This window comes from Diceros bicornis, chromosome 34 (genome assembly GCF_020826845.1).
Source record: "Diceros bicornis minor isolate mBicDic1 chromosome 34, mDicBic1.mat.cur, whole genome shotgun sequence".
NCBI classification, from domain to species: Eukaryota; Metazoa; Chordata; class Mammalia; order Perissodactyla; family Rhinocerotidae; genus Diceros; species Diceros bicornis.
In genome coordinates this window covers 13,913,662-13,932,174 of record NC_080773.1, presented here as the reverse complement: position 1 = coordinate 13,932,174, position 18,513 = coordinate 13,913,662, and the positions used below count along the sequence as shown (strand labels likewise).

General features: G+C 50.1%; 1 protein-coding gene across 2 annotated transcripts in view; it reads left to right on the top strand.

The window, feature by feature from the left end:
* The first annotated feature begins 13,578 nt into the window (after positions 1-13,578).
* AKT2 (AKT serine/threonine kinase 2) overlaps positions 13,579-18,513 on the top strand; it is a 48,290-nt gene continuing 43,355 nt past the window's right edge. For both annotated transcript variants that reach the window (XM_058529328.1, XM_058529327.1), the window contains exon 1: positions 13,579-13,732. The gene's annotated coding sequence lies outside the window, so the exon portion shown is untranslated. The remainder of the gene's footprint in view (positions 13,733-18,513) is intronic.

The following is an 18,513-nucleotide window of genomic DNA, read 5'->3' as shown; positions in this document are numbered from 1 at the left end:
CTGTTTCCCTACCCTCCTTCAGGGTGAGTCCCAGGCTTGTTTCTCACACCAAGCACAATGTGGGTGGGGGCCCGTGAAGGTCGGGTTCCTCTCTGAAGGTCCAGCTCCTGCACACACGTGGGCCGGCCCTTTGCTGCAGGCCCCAAGTGGAAGGGCTAATGGTCATGGTCACCCTTCAGTCAGGCCTCCTCCTGCCCTCAGCAAACTGTGGTGGTTCTGTCACTGCCCTCCCCCTCCATGGATTTCACCTGTTTCTGCCACTCTGCTTGGCGGCGGCTTTCCAAACTGCAGGCTCCCTGTGAGGCAGTGGCTTCCCGTGGGTTTGATTGGTCACCTCGTCACCGCCGCACAGCCTCTACCCGGGGCCTGGCCTGTTCTAGGAGCTGGGGCTCCATCCGTGAGTGGGGTGGACGATCCCCTGCCCGAGGGCGGTACAGTGATCACACTGTGCAGAGAATTGGAGGGCTGGGTGGAAGTGACCAGGGCCTCTTTAGATGTTGGGGGTAGGAAGGCCTTTCAGAGGAGGTGACATGTAGGCTGAGCTGGGAATGAGAAGCAGCGACTCCGGGAAGTTCAGAAGGCAAGCAGCAGGCAGAGGAAACAGCTGGGCACAGGCCCCGAGGGGGCACAAGGACCATGGAGGGAGGCCAGGGTGGCTGGTGAGCAAGGGAGGGGCCTGCCATCCAGCACAGGTGGGGACGGGTGGGCAGGAACCAGATGACCTGGGGCTTCGTGACCCGGGCTGAGGAATTTGGACACCATCCCGGGAGCGTCGAGGAGTTGGGGAGGGTTGAAGCAGGCAAGTGATGATCTGAGTTGCCTTTTATGAAGATCGCTTTGGCCGCTGTGAGGAGGGTGAATTGTTGGGAGGGCGGGGGGGTGGGGGAGGCAGGGAGGCAGCCGCTGCAGTAGCCTGGGCAGGACAGGAAAGTGGCGTGGAGTGAGGTGGTGGCGGAGGGGAGGGGAGAAGTGGGTGGGCCTGGGTGTGCTTCGGAGGAGGAGGAGGAGCAGACCACGCTGATGGATTGGAAGTGGGGGCGAGGGGAGGGTGGGAATCGCGGATCACGCCTGGATGGGAGACTTGAACATCTAGAGGAAGGTGCTGTTTGTGGGGACAGGGAGGCCGCGGAGGGAGGAGCGAGCAGGGGCAGGAGGGTGGCCGTGTTGACTGAGAGGTGAACAGGCTCCTGGGGCTCAGGGGGCCACCTGGGCTGGAGGTCAGCAACTTCGGGGAGTGCTCAGGGTACAGCTGTGTTCACAGCCAAGGGCCTGGCGATACCCACTGGAAAGGAGCAGAGAGAGGAGATGACCCGGAAGGGAATTGGGGGCCCTTTTCCCATTTGGAGACCAGGATCTGATGAGATTACCAAGGAGTGGTCGGGGCGTTTGGAGGAAGACTAAGAGCAGGTGAAGATGAGATTAGACCTCATCGTTTTTTGTTGTTGTTGTTATGGTAGAATATACATAACATGAAACTTACCATTTTAACCATTTTTAAACGTATGTTCAGTGGCATTAAGTACATTCGCACTGTTGTATAACCATCACCACCATCCATCTCCAGACCTGTTTTCGTCTTCCCAAAGCGATCATTTATTTTAGTTTTTCAGTAATGTCATATTGGGAGGCTCCTGTGTGTCAGGCAGTGTCCCAAGCCCTGGGCCTGGGGTGTGAGAGGTGGACTTCAGTATGAGGGACAGTGTAGAGAGAGGAGCCCCTCTCCTGGTGAGGGCCCAGGCTAGACCCTCGTGGGAATGGTTCAGGTTGGACCTCAGAAGGACAGCAAATAATGGCAATGTCAAGATGCCAGAGGCCGCCCCTTCATGTCAGTGCCACAAGGAGGCGCTCACGCACACACATGCACTTTCCTTGCTGATCTTCAACTCTTCTTTTTTTCCCCCTAATTTCCTCTGGTTCCGCTTCATGGATAATTTTAGCAAGTGCCAGGATTAATTGGAAGAGTTCCAGCTACTAAATTTAAGAGCACGGGGTAATTTCTTGTTGTGTAATAGGAACTACAAAGATATAAAAACATGTATTGCTCACTTACCATGAAAGGCTTAGCTGCGTGAGGTAAGTCAACACTCTTGCTCTTTACGGAGGCTCAGAGGGGAGTAAACCGCTGAAGGCCTCACCCGCTGGCAAGGCGCAGGACTGGGTTTGATGTCAGGGAGCTCACCAGGATCCTGGTCCCTTAGCCCCTACCCTGTGCTGCCCCAATTGCAGATTTGAAACAGGGCCCTTTTGGAAAGGGGAGGGCGGGATCCTAGGACAGTGGTTTTGGATTTTCTAGAGTTGTCTGTGTGTCCATGTTCCCCCCGCTCCCGTCAGCTTGCCCTAGGAAACGTTTGCAGCTCTGAGATGCGGTGGGCCTTGAGAGTCCTGTCCCATCCTGCCACCATCTCCCAGACGGACGGGAGCCGGACACCTCCTCTGCCTCCTGGCCGCTCCAGGACCCCAGTGTCCCACCCATTGGATTTGGTGATTCCCCCAAACCAACCCCAACAGCTGTGACCCACAGGAATGCATTATTTTTTCTCTGGTTCTGTTAAACACTTTTGATGTTTATACACAAATAATACGCACACGGTTCAAAATGCAAAAGATACAAAAGACTTCACAGTGAAAACTCTGCCCGAGTCTCCTAGCTCCCCAGGCCCCTCCTCAGAGGCCACCAGTGTTACCAGTGTCTTGAGTAATCTAATCCTTCCAGACATGCACACGCACACACACATACTTGCAAGCAGAGGAATGTATAGTACGCACAGACAAGCGCACACGCCTGTTAACCTCATTTGCTTACCCAGCCCTTTTTGGAAGGGGATTTGGGTTGTTTCCCATCTCTTGCTGTTACAAGCAGTGCTGCCGTGGGTAACCTCATTCACATGTGGGGTCAATTCAGGGCTGAACTGGAAGAATTCCAGTTCTGTCACTTCAGTGCAAATGCTGATATTGGGTCAATAGCACATCTGAACCAGGCTCTCCCCTGAGATCGTTGGCATTCCTCAGGTGACTTATTTATACATTCATCACCCCCTTCTGAAAAAGAAATAAGAGCAGTGGGACTCCTCTTATTAGAGACCACTGGAGGAAGCGGGTCGGGATGCGAAGAGCTCACACCACCACCTGTATGCCAGGAGGTACTAAATACGGGCTTTGCTAAGTTGAGGGACTTGTTGAATCCTCAGGGTGAGGGCAACACCATGCGTCGGGGACTTCCTATTCTCGTCCCACAAGCAGATGTGGGAGTGGAGGTGCAGCGAGCCCAGGGCTGATGCTAAATCAGAGCCAGGGCTGAGCCGGCCCAGCTGGATGGTTCTGTTGGGGTGGTGGTCTTGGGACGAGGTCACCTTGGGACATGTCACCTCCTCTGATAGCTCACACCAGTGGGTGCAAAGGCAAGATGGGATGGGGACTGGCAGCACCCCTCCAGGCCAGCCCCACCGCCCCTTCCTCCAGTGGCTGAGACTGGTGCCAGGAGCTGGGCTGCAGCGACCTTGACCCTCTTTTCCCTCCCTTGGGGGCCTGGGCTGACTTGGGTTGGTGAGCGCTGCTCCTAGAGACCTGCCTTTGAAGGCCTGACGTTCACCTACACTGAATTTCACCTGCCTTGTGAACTCCAAACCAGGTCTTCACAAACTTCATCAAACAGGCAATGCCTCCTCTTCCGCCCCCCCCCCCCCCAGTAACAGACTTTATTTTTTAGAAGTTTTAGATTTGCAGAAAAATTGAGAAGTACATTCAGTACAGAGTTCCCATATACCCCATACCCAGTTTTCCCTGTTAACACCTTACATTAGTATGATACATTTGTTACAATTAATGAGCCAATATTGATACATTAGTATTAACTAAAGTCCATAGTTATTCAGAGTTCCTCAGTTTTTTCCTTAGTTTTAATATTTTTTCTGTTCCAGGATTCTGTATCACGTTTATGTTGTCGAACATTTATGTTGACAGGTAAGGAGTTGTCATGTCTCCTTAGCCTCCTCTTGGCTGTGACAGTTTCTCAGACTTGTTTTTGAGACCTTGACAGTTTTGAAGGACACTGTCGGGTATATTATAGGATGTCCCTCAGCTGGGGTTTGTCTGATGTTTCTATCCTGATTAGACTGGGGTTAAGTGTTTTTCAGAGGAAAAGCTCTGAGGTAAAGTGCCATTTTATCACATCATATCTAGGGTACCTCCCGTCAACCTGATTTATCACTGTTTCTGTCACCCTTGATCACCTGGCTTGATTACCTACTATTTGTCGGATTTCTCCACTGTAAAGTTACTCTTCTCTCTCCCTTCCTCCATGTTGGACTCTTTGAACAGAAGTCACTTTGCGCAGCCCACACCTAAGGAGTGATAGGGCTTATGCTCCATCTCCTTGCAGGCAAAGAACTGACATACGTTATTTGGAATTCTTTTGCAGGGGAGATTTGCCTTTTCTCCCTGTTTATTAACTTATTCAGTCATTTGTTTTTATCAGTGTGGACCCATGGATATTTATTTTATACTTTGGGTTATAATCAATACTACTTTATTTTGTCGCTCACATTATTCCAGCTTTGGCCATGGGGAGCTCTTTCGGTTGGTTCCTGTGTCCTGTTGACATACCTCCTTTATTATGTGGTGGGCTTTTTGTTTGTTTGTTTGTTGGCACTTCCTTACTTTGTGGCACTCCAGATTCTCCAGGCTCATCTTGTACATTTCCTGCCCTGGGACTAGAGTCTGCCATTTCCCAAGAGCCCCAGTTCCTTTACTGTAGAATGGTTCTAGAAACCAAGATCCAGGTACGAGATGTGCTTGTTGCTACTGGGGCAACACCTCCTTTATAAAAAAATGTAATCGTAATATGGAACCCCAGTATATAAAGTGTGTTTAAAAAAAGAAAAGCAGGGCCGGCTCCGTGGCTTAGTGGTTGAGTGCGCGCGCTCCGCTGCTGGTGGCACGGGTTTGGAGGCCAGGCGCACACCGACGCATCACTTCTCCAGCCATGCTGAGGCTGCATCCCACATACAGCAACTAGAAGGATGTGCAGCTATGACATACAACTATCTACTGGGGCTTTGGCGGGAAAAAATAAATAAATAAAATCTTAAAAAAAAAAAAAAAGCAATACTTGACTAGCATGCATTTAAATGTTTATTTTGGATTAATTCATGCAACAGTACAAAAGTCAAAGGTACAAAAGGATATATACAATAAGACTATTTTGTGCCCAGTAGACTGGCAAAAAATTTAAAGTCTCAAGTGTTGGGGAAGATTTGGAGTAATGGAAGTATGTACACTGCCACTGGAATGTAAGTTGGTATTGACCATTTTGGAAAACAGTTTGGCAGGTTGTAGTGTACTTGAAGATGACATACTCCCCAACCCAGCAATTACCTTCTAGAGAAACTTACACATACACACAGAGACATGTATAAGAATGTTCATAAGATCACTGTAATAGCATAAAATTGGAAACAACCCAAATATCCATCAGTTGGAGAATGGACAGATTGTGGCATAGTTCCAATTATCTAATGTGTAATGAATCACCTCAAAACTTAGTGGCTTAAATCAATAATCATTATTGCTTATGGTTCCAGGGGTTGACTGGGCTCAATTAGACTGTTATCACTTAGGAGTTCTCATGTAAGTAGGAGTAAGATGTGGCTGGGGCTGGTGTCCTCTTGTAAGCTTCCTCAGTTGTCTGGTGGTTAACCAGTATTGGCAGTTAGCTGAGATCTCAGTGTGGGCTCTCAGCCAGAATGCCTTCATATGGCTTCTCCGTGTAGACTGGACTTCTTTACAACATGGCGGCTGAGTTCCAAGAGCGAGCTTCTCAAGAGAGCCAGGGAAAACTGTATCGCCTTTTCTAACCTAGCACTGGAAGTCACATTGCTTCACTTCTGTCACAGTCACTGGCCCACCCACATTCAAGGGGAGGGATCATAGACCCTACCTCTCCATGACAGGAATGTCAGTGTCTCCTTGTAAGAAGAGCCTGTGGGATGAGAGATTGTCTTGTGGCTTCTTGGAAAGTTATACATCAATATTGGATGTATAATATTATGTATTGGGTGTGGAATATTATACATCAATAAAAATGAACTAAAGTTGCATGTATTAATATGAATAAAGCAAAATAATGAGTGAAAAAAGCAAATTACAGGCTATGCATAGTTTAAAATATGCAAAATAATGCATGTTAGTTATCGATACTTAAAGTATAGTAAATGTATAAAATGCATGGGAATGATAAACTCCAAACGTAGGACAATGTTCCCTCCAGGAGTGGGGTGGGATGTAACTGGAGAGGGGCACATGGGGGATTCAACAGTGTAGTAATGGTTTTTAAAGCTGGGTTGTGGGCACACAGGTGTTCATTGTGTTATTCTTTGTGCTTTTTTGGTTCCCCTCTCCAGAAACAATTGGTGTTACTGGGGTTTTATGTGTCCTTGCAGAAATATTTCATTTACAAACATAACTATATTTTCCCACTCAGATGGTAGCATATATGATAGTTTTGCATTTTGCTTTTTTCACTTAATATATTCTGGAGATCACATAAGTACATAAAGAGCTTTAAAAAAAAAAAACTGGGGGCCGGCCCGGTGGCCTAGTGGTTAAGTGCGCATGCTCTGCTTTGGCAGCCTGGGGTTCAACAGGTTCGGCTCCTGGGCATGGACCGACGCACCACTTGTCAAGCCATGCTGTGGCGGCATCCCACATATAAGGTAGAGGAAGATGGGCACAGATGTTAGCCCAGGGCCAATCTTCCTCAGCAAAAAGAGGAGGATTTGCATCAGATGTTAGCTCAGGGCTAATCTTCCTCACAAAAGAAAAAAAAAACTTTTATATAATTCATATAGCAAACAGTTCACCCATTTAAAGTGCACAACTCAAGGGCTTTTAGTTCTTCACGGAGTTGTGTGTCCATCACCACACTTTTAGAACATTTCATTACCCCAAAAAGAAACCCCAAACCCCTTAAGCATCATTCCCCAAGTCCTTCTGTCCTCTGTCCCCCAGTCAAAGCCCTTGGCAACTGCTAACCTGCTTTCTGTCCTCTATGGATTTGCCTCTCCTGGACATTTCATGTAAATGGAATCATACAATATGTGGCCTTTTGTGTCTGGCTTCTTTCACTTCAGATAGTGTTTTCAAGGTTCATCCACGTTGCAGTGTGTGTCAGTACTTCATTCCTTTTGATTGATGATCATATTGCATTGTATGGATAGACCACATTTTGTGTATCCAGCTGATGGACATTGGGGTTGCTTCCACGTTTTGGCTATTATGAATCATGCTGCTATGAACATTTGTGTGCAAGTTTTTGTGTGGACCTATGTTTTCAATTCTTTTGGGTCTATACCTGGGAGTCGAATTGTTGGGTCATATGTTAATTCTATTTTTAATCTTTTGAGGAACTGCCGGACTGTTTTCCAAAGTGGCTGCACCATTTCACACTCCCATCAGCAGTGTCTGAGGGTTCCAATTTCTCCTCATCCTCGCCAACACATCATTATCTGTCTTTTTGATTACTGCCATCCTAGCTGCTGTGAAACGGTATCTTATTATTGTGGTTTTGATTTGCATCTCCCTGACGGCTAATGATGTTAAGCGTCTTTTAATGTGCTTATTGGAAAGAGCTTCCTTTTAAAGTAATTGCCTAGTATTCCCTTGTGGGGCTGTACTGACGTATTGAATGAGTCCTCGTCGTGGATGCTTAGGTGGTTCCCAAGTCCTTGTCCATCACGAACTGTGCCTCTGTGTGAACCACAGTTTGCTCGTGTGTGAACAGATCCGCAGGGTGAATACCTAGGAGTGAAACTACAGGGGCAAAGGGAATGTCCCTAGGTTTTATAAGTTTGAATTTATGCCATTTGTGTATTTAAGGGTAAATATTGAGAATAATCAGATTTGTTTGAGGAACATTCTAATTTTTCCTCCAGTGTTAACGGCTAGCAGGTCCGTCACATCAGAATCAGCAGCCACTTCATTTCCCTCTTATTTGGGTTAAACCTTGCCTAATTCAAGACTGACTTGTGCCTAGACTTGAATGTCAAGTCGAGGCAGGGGTTCAGAGCACATAAACCTACTTTCATTGTCCCAAAGTTTTCCCTAAAGCTGCCTTTTTGCCTCATATTTGGGATAGTGCTTGCTCCTAAGTCATCAGTATAGCATATCCTGGTGATCCTTTGGCCCTCTTGATGGTCTGCTACGATTCAGAGCTTGAGCTCTGTAGCCGTGTGATCTTGGGCAAGTTACTCAACCTCTCTGTGCTTCAGTTTCCTCTTCACTAAGATGGGAGTAGTAGCAGCACCTACCTCAAAGGATAATTGTGGGAATTAGTTTTTTTTTTTTTTTTTGTGAGGAAGATCAGCCCTGAGCTAACATCTGTGCTAATCCTCCTCTTTTTGCTGAGGAAGACCGGCCCTGAGCTAACATCCATTGCCAATCCTCCTCCTTTTTTTTTCCCCCCAAAGTCCCAGTAGATAGTTGTATGTCATAGCTGCACATCCTTCTAGTTGCTGTATGTGGGACGCGGCCTCAGCATGGCCAGAGAAGTGGCGCGTCGGTGTGCGCCCGGGATCCGAACAGGGGCCGCCAGCAGCGGAGCGCGCGCACTTACCCGCTAAGCCACAGGGCCGGCCCAATTGTGGGAATTAAATGAGTCGATTGGTGAGAAGGGCTTCCAACAGCGCCTGGCACAGTGTTGTTACCTAATTTTATCTCTGAAATTGATGATTTTCAGGGAAAGTTTTCAGCACCAGCACTAGCACCACCACTTAAAGAACCCTTTAATGACATTCTCATTGGCTACAAAAAAGAGCTTTTTGGGTAACTCTGTATTTTAGTGTAATTGTAAACGTATAGAAAAGCAGCAAGAATAGTTCAAGGGATTCCCGTATACTTGTCCGGATTTGCCAGTTCTCACTTCATTTATTTTATCATTCCCTCCTCCCCCCACCCCCTCCCCGTAGGCATACATACATACGTACAGATACACATGCTGTGTTTTTGAACCATTTGAGAGTTAAAGTGGAGAACACCATGACCCTTTACCTAGGAATACTTCACTGTGTATTTCCTAAGAACAAGAACATTCTCTTTCATAAGAATTAGTACAACTATCAAAAATCAAGAAATTTCACGTGGAATCAATACTCTTATCTAAACCCCCGTTCATATTCCAATTTCATCAATTTTCCCAGTAATGTTCCTTATTGCCATTTTTCCCCTGGCTCAGAATCCAATTCCGGATCACGTGTTGCATTTAGGTGCCGTGTCAGAGCTCCCTTTTAAACAGTGAATGTTGCAATAACAGCACAAAGTTCGCCCAACTTGCTCCAGGTCGGCTTGATGCCTGGGAGTCAGCCCGGCCCAGCGGGGATGGCCAGCTCATGTGGCGCCATCTTGTGGCAACAGCGCGAATAGGGTTTCTAAGTCACCTTGTCTGCTGCTGTGAAATGATTCCCTTCTTGATGACCTAAAAAAAGCTAGGTGATATTCATATTATCTCAATTTTTCTTAATCATGTATGAAACTGTGTTCTAGGTATTTTGCTGTTTCAAATCCACGTACTTTAACTTAGCATAAAACAAGACTTTGCTGTATCTCAAATTTGGACCCATGGAGGTGGTGTCGAGTGCTGTTGGTGCAAGCGTGGGCTTGGCCTGGGACATCTTTGGGAATGGACCTGGGGGCCACATATTCTAGAGTCACAGAGGCTCTTCCTGCAGGAACATGTAACAAGGTCATGGATATATTCTTGGCACTGCACCTGATACTTCAGGGGAATTCTTCAATAAAGGTTAAGAGATTATTATTATTTGTTCAACTTATTTGTGAGCAGGCAAGTTCAGACCTGAAGTAAAAATCAGTCCATACACACAGAGCCTTAACTTTCCCAGTCAAAACCACATTCAGTCAACAAATATTTATTGATCCCCAAGTCCCAACTAGGTGCCAGGCATTGTTCTAGGGGCTGGGAATACAGTGGTGCCCAAGACAAGGTCTTGGCCCTCAGGGCAAATTTATATCCTGGTTTGGGGGAAGACAGTTACAAAATAAACAGCAAAAATAGCTTTTAGTGTCTAGTGTTAAGTAGGGAATTCAAAGATGCTACAGAGATAGTGATAGTGTGGCCCTCTTGGATTTGGGATGGCCAGGGAAAGCCTCTCTAAAGAAGTGAGATTTGAACTGAGTTCTGGAAGACAAGAAGGGGCCAGTCATGAAAAGATCAGGATCAGGGGGGTGAACAGTCCAGGCAACAGGAACAGCAAGTGCAAAGGCCCTGAGGTAGGAACAAGCTTATCTTTTTGAAGGGGCAGAGAAGAGGTTAGTGTGTCTAGAAGACAGTGGTCAAGGGCAAGAGCAGCTTGAGATGAAGTTAGAAAGATAGGCAGGGGCAGCTCACAGAAGGCCATGGTGAGGCCTTTAGCTTTTATTCCACAGGGGATGGGAAGCCATCCATGTGTTTGGAGCAGATCGGTAAAGTGTTCAATCTTACCGAGTAGAAAAAGCTTCCTCCCAGGGTCTGCATAAGAGTGCATTAGCCTAGCACGACCATGTAAACGTTTTGGGAATCTCTGATGTGTTAAAAAGTTGAATGTGCATGGTGCATGGTGTCTTCTATTACAATTTTTGAAACAGAAACATATTTTATAAAAAGGAAATTGGAACCAACATTTACAGAATCCCTGAGGCTTATCTGTACCTCTGCCAAACACTTAAGTGACTCTAAAAGGATCTTCCCAACACAGTAGCATCTAGGGTGGGGGCTTAGTGACTTCTGGCTGGGGACTCAAAGATATTATTTCAACATTTCTGTATACCGTGGGAAACTCTTTTAAATAAAAACTTTTTTTTTCTAACGGTTCCAGACTTCTCTGAGAATCTGATCAATGCTATGGACTTTCTCCCTCGAAAATGCTTTGCTTCAGATGAAGAAATGAGGAATTCTGATTTTGCCTGCTTGCCCATGTGGCAGGGAGGGTTCCCCCCACGGCCACCTCCACCACTGCCAAGGATAGACCTCCGGACCTCGTGGGGATGGAGTGGAAGCCTCCTCATTTGGGGATGCTAAGAGCTGGTCCACGCAGCTTGTCCAGTCACCATTGGGAGCCCAGTCTTGGTGAGAAGGGTTGAAACAGATTCGGGGGCTGATTTCTGCTCCTTGGGGACAGAGGGAGATGCCCTCTCCATCCCTCAGGGCAGGATTCTTAAATCACTTTTTTTCTGAATTAAGAGGACTTTGAGCAGACTTCAGATGAGAAGCCACTGGCCCTTCTCCCCAGAAAAATGCATGCACAGCCCATATTTATAGTCATGGGCGGGGAGTTCACAGAACAGATTAGAGGGTAGAGAACAATTTGGGGTTTTAGGGAATTTTCTCCTCAATCACCCTTGAGGTGGAAATTGAGAGACTGAGGCCCCCAAATGATAATTAAGTGGTTTGCCAAAGCAACACAGGGGACAGAAGTAGGGCCAATAATACTTTCTATTTTCCAGCATGATGTGAGTTCAAACCGCAGGCTCTTGTATCAGACCGCCTGGCTTCAAATCCCACCTCTACCGCAACTTATCCTGGGACCTTGAGTGAGCCCCTTAAGGTACTGTTGCATCTGACCTCTAAGATTGTGTTGCCAGCAACAGGGTAGCATCGCTGGGAATGTCTTAAGAACAGAACCTGGCCAGTAACAACTGCTAAATAAATTCTATTGATATTTTGCAATGAGGAAAGGCAAATTCAGAGAAGTGAAGTGATTTTGACAAGGACACAGGAAAGGCATGATTAGAACTAGGCCTGTCTCCCTCCAAAGCCAGTGAGCACTGTTCACCCCTAGACTAGTGTTTTTCAAACTGCAAGGCACGACCCATTAGTGGGTCAGAAAATCAGTCAGCAGGGTCTCTAACAGCAATGAAAAAAAAAAATCAGAGTGCATCATACATAAGAGTAAATAGTGTTTGGTGACACTTTGTTTCATTATACTGTAAGTCCACGTATGTGTGTACTAGGTCTTAAAATGGTTTGAAAGCCATGACCTTCCACGACCACTGTCCCAAGGAGTTTATACGTAACCACATGGGATGTTTCAGTGAGATAATCCATTGTGTGCCCTAGGAGGGGCAGGGACTGAGTTAGCCCAGGAAGATTTAGAGGGAGGGGGATGGGCTGTGAGCTGTGCAGCATGGAGAGGAGCAAAGAGTGTAGGCCACAGTGACTACTTGAATGTAGATTAGAGCAGAAGGGATAATTCTTGAAACAAATATTCCCCAAGAGTCCATTCTGTGCCAGGACTTTTGCTGGCCCGTGTTGGGTACACACTGATGACTGAGACAGTCCTGGTCCCTTGCCTCGTGGGGCTCTCTGTGCAGTGGAGGAGACAGACCTGTCACCAGACACTAAGGGACTAAAATGGTCAGGGCTGTGGTGGGGGAGGCATTGGTCAGAGTTATCAACACTGGGATAGAAGAAAACCATGAATTAGGAATACAGAGCAGCGAGTTCCAAGCTGGAAACCCATTACCTAAGGGCTAGTTCCAACATTAGGTTTACCTCTGAGAAAACCAAGATCCACCCTTGAGCAGGACTTGCTTGAGACACCCTCACAGACTTAGGTGGACCCAGGATTCTTCGACTCCCAGCCAAGCCTTCTAGAAGAAGTATGCACTAACCAATGCATACCTGACAAGCTGTGGGGCATCCTGGAACCCAAATTCAGAAGGTAGCAAGCCCCACCCAACCTATGAGAGAGAAGGGACTAGGCGCCAGATGTCCCACAGCTGTCTAGTATGCTAGCTAATGTATGGGCCAGGATCTGTGCAAAGCTCTTTCCTTGCAAAGCGATCTTAACGCCTTTAAAGGCGCAAGTTACCCCATAAAAAAGTTAAACCCCATATTTAATTGAATATGTATGATGAGCAGGTAGGTTGCATATTTTGGAGTCATAGACTGTCTGATATAAACTGTTCTGTGTACATAAAATAGTCCAGTAGCCCAGTGATGCAGCTATGGTTGTTGCCATCTTGCAGATGTGGATACTGAGGCACAGGAAACAGTGGAGCCTTCTGTCCACAGTCACCAGCAAGAAAATGCAAAGCTGGGTTTGTGTGGTTTCAGAGCCTGCGCGCAACCAGGAGGGACATGCTGAAAAGGCCACCCCTCCTAAGCCCCGCTCCAGGGCTCTTTAAGAGCCTCGGAACCGGGAGGAAAGGCGACAGCAGAGAAAAGCGAGATCAAAGCGTATGTAAATAAGGACCAGGGACTGCCGGGAAACGTCACTGCGGCTATAGCCTCTAGGGAAAGCAGGCGTCAGAGGCCTACTGCGCCTGCGCACTCCTATCCCTTCTTTCCGTCCCGCGCCTGCGCGAGACACGGCCATTACCCACACAGGCCCAAACTTGCCTAATGTACGCAGGCGCCCTGCTCTGAGTCCGTCTCTGCCCCTTCCTTGCGCTTGCGCTCTAGCCCTCTCCGAGTCCAGCTCTCGCTCTTTGACGTCAGTTCCTGTTTGTGGCGGGAGAAGGCGGTATTTCCGGCCAGAGGGTGGGAGGGGGCGGTAAGCGGGGGCAGGGGGGAGGGGGCGGGGGGGGCCGCGCCTCGCGAGCCGTTGGGCCTGGCTCGGAGAAGGCGTTGCCGCTGCTGCCGCCGTTGCTGCCGCCAGGAAACACAAGGAGCGGGACCAAGCGCAGCGTGGCGATGGGCGGGAGTAGAGCCCCGCCGGAGAGGCTGGGCGGCCGCCGGTGACAGGTGAGTGCGCCAGCGCGTGTTTCCGAGCGCCCCCCCACCCTGCGATGGTCGCGTCCGGACCCCCCGCGAGGCCGCGCTGGGCCGTACCACCCGTGCCCGCCGGGCGGGGACCGCGTCCTCGAGCCCCCCCTTCCGGGACTGAGGAAGGGTGGCTGGGCGGGGGCGGAGGACTAGCCCTGAGGGGCCGGGGGCGGGGGCGGCGGGCCGTACCACTGAGGCCGCGGGGGGGGGGCATACCAAAGTGAGAGGACCGAACCACTGAAGGGTGGGGGCGCAGACCCCGGCGTGTGCGGGCTGGGGGCTGAACTAGTGGGGTGTGAAGAGAGAGCGTGCCTGGTGTGCGAGAGCTAGCCATGGAGGGGGCGCGCCTTACCAAGTGTAGGGGCTGTCCTTCTCCGGGGCTGCGGGAGCCGTTCTTATAGTGTGTTTAGAGAGATGGGGGCTTCTGGGGAGGGGCCTGTACCAAGTGTGGTCGGGGTAGCGCTGTCCGGGTTATACCACTGAGGAGCTGGGGGGAGCCGTCCTTAGAACGAGAGCAGCGCTCTATCAGAGGAGCAGGGCTGCGATGTTTATAATCTCCGAGGGACGGGGCAGGCCCAAGTGGGTGTTTAGGGGGGTATTTGGGGAGGGCTGTAACGCCGAGTGATGAGGGGCTTCTGCCGCCTGTGTTTTGGTGGGTGGGGCTTGGGGGTTTACACTGAGCTGGAGTGGGAGGGTCACTTTATTGAACTTCGTAATGACTTTGGGGGAAACTGGATGGTCACGGGGACTTCTGTCTACCTCGGAACCCTTTCATAGTGTTAAGCCTTATTTTAAGGTGTGTGGGCCACCTCTGTGGCAAATTGTTTCCTTCCAGGGCCGGAGGGTTGGGTGGGTAGATGTCTTAGAAGCCGCCGTCTGAAGTTTTCTGAGCTTTCGGCTCCATATTAGGGAGGGGAGGGGGTATCCAGCTTGGATTTGAGGAGTTGCGCCCTTGGACCTGCTTGTTAAGACTTGGGAGGAAGGAATGTTTGGAGGGACAGCTCTCCACCAGGGCAAGGTGGATGGGGACATCTCGATTCTTTGGATTCTGAGGACTCCTCATTTAGAGGCCTGAGCTGGAGTAATTGGGTCCTTCTGTGGGCTTCCTTTCAACTTTGTCCACTCTTCCCATCTCAGAGAAGCATCAGGAGTTCAGTCCCAGCCTGACCTTGGTTAGTGTGGGTGCGAAGGGGCCAGGCACCCACACAGACCACCGCAGCCCCCTCCATCCTGGCCGTGAGGCTGTTTGTGTCTCCCGGGTTGGCAGTCCAGCGGCCCATCATGTTTACGCTCCCCACCAGGCGCTGACAGTTGGCCTCACCATTAGGCGGCAGTGAGGCTGAGCGCTGTTTTCCCAGCTGTTCCTCTCCGCATAGGCCAAGGGGACTCTGGTGGGTTGGGTGGGGGTGGGGGGTGCCCCTGGCCCAGCCCAGCCCAGGGAGGAAGGCTGCTCTGAAGGACTTGGGGCTGTCAGATCCCCTAGGGATCTGGTTTCTTGTGGTCGCTGGGTATGGGTGCTTGGAGCAGCTAGCTCCAAACGTGAGGCCACTGCCCCTGCTCCCCAGGCCAGTTTGTGACCTTGGCTTGCGTCGTAACCTTTGTCCTGGGTCTGGAGTTTCTGGAGGGTGGCCACAGTCCCTGACTGACCCAGCTAGCACAGACTGGTGATGTGGTCTATGGGGGTAGATGGTCGCTTCTGGTCCACAGCGTCGGCTTCCGAGCTGACTGGCTTCCGAGGGTTGTGGTTCCTGGAGAGGAAGGTCCCTGAGTCTCTGCGAGGCTGTGGTGACTCTGTAGAGTTTTTCTCCACCAGGGGTTTGTTCCTCTAGTCTCCTTCTGCCAGCTTTTAGAGGGTTTGTCTGATGGGTTAACAGCAGCAGTAAAAACAATAATCATGAGATTGATGGCTGACATGTATTCAGTGCATTCTCTGTGCCACTCGCTGTTCAGAATGCTTCACATGGGTTAACTTGCTGAGTGCTCATGTCCTAGAGCCGTGGGTACTGTTGTCATGATCTGCATTTTAGAAGGGGAAACTGAGGCACACAGAAGCAAATCATTTCCAGAGCTAGTGAATAGCCAGTGTTTATTGAATATTCACTGTATGTCAAGCACGTGACAGACCTTTTACACACGTGACCTCGTTTAAATCTCAAAACACACCTATGGGGTAGGTATGGTTATGCCCGTTTCACACATTCCTATGAGGTGGGGAGAAGTGACACCCATTTCACTGATCAGAAAACTGAGACACCTGCTGTGAAGTGAAATGATTTGTCCGACGTCTACCGGCGGGAAGTGGCAGAGCTGGCATGTGAACCCCTGGCCCGGCTTGGCCTCAGAACGAACCTCTTGTCAGAGTAACTGGAACAGTGGTTTAGTTTTGCCGAGGGGTGGATATGGTGTTTCTGTCCATTTTGCAGAGTCATCAGTTGGGGCTCAGAAGGGGAATTGCCTTGCCCTAGGTCTGTCAGACCCTAAGGGGCCAGGCTGGGGTTTGAACACAGGTTGGTTTGTCCCTGGTGTCACACACTCTTTGCTCACCAGGTCTCAAGCTGCAGTGGGTCTGTCACCTCAAAGGACCTGCCCTGGGCCCTGCCACCTGCGCCCTTGGGCAGTTCCTTCCCCTCATCCCCTGAGCCCAGGGCTGCTGGGAGCACCTCTGCCGGCAGCCGGTCCAGCAGTTCTGGGCTTGCTGGTGCAATCTAGTCTCTTCTCAGAATTGAGCCCGGAGATCTTTTAACCTGGGGCAGAGTGTGTGCTGGCAGAGAACAGTAAGAGAGACATGCAGGGGGTGACACAGCTACCAGGGGACCTGAGTTAGAGGTCCGTGCACAAGGGTGGTGTAGTGGGCATGCATGCAAGTGCTGGTGCTTTCACGTTCTGGCTGTGTGACCTTGGGCCTCAGTGTTCGTCTCTGTGCAGCAGTCTCAGAATGGCACCCACCTCGGGCTGTTGTGAGGATTAAATGAATTGATCCACAAGAAGCTCCTAGAATAGTGTCTGGCGCTGTAAATGCTCAGTCGGCAGTCCAGAGGTCATCTATCCTCCCTGACCCCTACCCTTGGTCCTCTCAAGCGTCGGGCTATCCAGCCCCCCAGCATGGCCCATCCAGGATCCAGGAATCCAGCATCTTGGTCTCTAACCTCTGTAAAGCATCGCACTGAAGCGATTTAGAGCACAGGGGTCAAATCCAGCCCAGCCACTCATTGGCTGTGTGACCTTCAGCAGGTTCCTCAACCCTTCTGAGCCCCTTTCCTCATCGCTATCATGGCACGATGATAATTCCCACGTGATGGGTTGTTGTGAAGGTTAAATGGGTTAATTTGTAGAAAGCATTTATAGCTGTGTTGGCATAGCGGTAAGGCTGCGGTAAATGGTCCTTCTTCCCACTGTTGTGGAAGAGTGCCGGACCCACAAGGAGCCTTCAGGATATCTTCGCAGTTGTAATCCTTGTTACTTCTGCTAGGATTTTGAAGGCCTTTCCCAGATCACAGAGCCTTGTCAGATAACACCAGTAGGAGGGCGGGGCCAAAATTAGCATCTCCATTTTCCAGATGAGGAAACGGAGGTTCTGGGAGGTTGGGAAGCCAGGGGACATATAATCAACTAAAAACGGGCAAATGCAGTGCCCAGGTCCCCTCCCTGTCCCACACAGTTGCTGCCTGGAGCCTCTCCAAGGTCGCAGTTCTAGCTCCTTTCTAGATGTCAGGCCCTGCTAAAGCCCCTTCCTGTGGTGCTTTTATTGAATCTCCACCACAGCCCCTGGAGTGGCGGGAAGGGCCTTGACCTCGGTGGGGTCAGCCCTTTTGAAGGCTGCGAGGTGGAAGGGTGGGCACGAGCAGAAGTGCTGGTGGGAGTCGGGGGCCCAGCTGCGCCAAGCCTCAGGGGCCTGGGTGAGAGGTGTGGGTTTGATCCGAAGGCATTGCGGAGCTGACCGCCACCATTTATTGAGCATCTACTGCATGCCTGCATTGCTTCAGGTGCTGGGGGTACAGTGGTGTCCTTGACAGAGGCCCTACTCCCACGGAGCTGAGGGAGACAAATCCTAAAGCCAGCAAATAAACAAGGGGGCAGGGCCGGCCCCGTGGCTTAGCGGTTAAGTGCGCGTGCTCCGCTGCTGGCAGCCCGGGTTCGGATCCCGGGCGCGCACCGACACACCGCTTCTCTGGCCATGCTGAGGCCGCGACCCACATACAGCAACTAGAAGGATGTGCAGCTATGACATACAACTATCTACTGGGGCTTTGGGGGGAAAAATAAATAAAATTATAAAAAAAAAAAGTAAAAATAAACAAGGGGCAGGTTAAAGGGAGGTGCCAGGCCTTGAATTGAAATCAGGTGTGACGGGGCTTCTTTAGATGGGCTGTTGGGAGGGCCTCTGAGCTGGTCCCAGGTTGACAAGGTGAGGCAGTCGTGTGGGACAGGAGAAGGGACAGCCTTGGGGCGGGGGGTGGGGACCGAGCTTGGTGAGGTGCAGGGACAGGCTGTGTGGTGGGGTGAGCGAGGGAGGGGGCAGGAGAGGAGGCCAGGGGCTGGTCACTCAGAGCTTGTAGAACGCCGTGCGGAGGAATTTGGTCAGACATAGGGCTTTAGAAGGTGCCTCTTGCCATAAGCGAGGTTCTCAGGCTTCTGCCTGGGGTGGAGGTAGATTTTCGAGCCGGTCAGAGAGTTTCACATGCCTGCCACTTCCCCCTTGAGTAGAATCACTGCCTTAGAAACAGCGAAGGCCCGATGGTCGCCTCCCTCCTCTGTGGTTT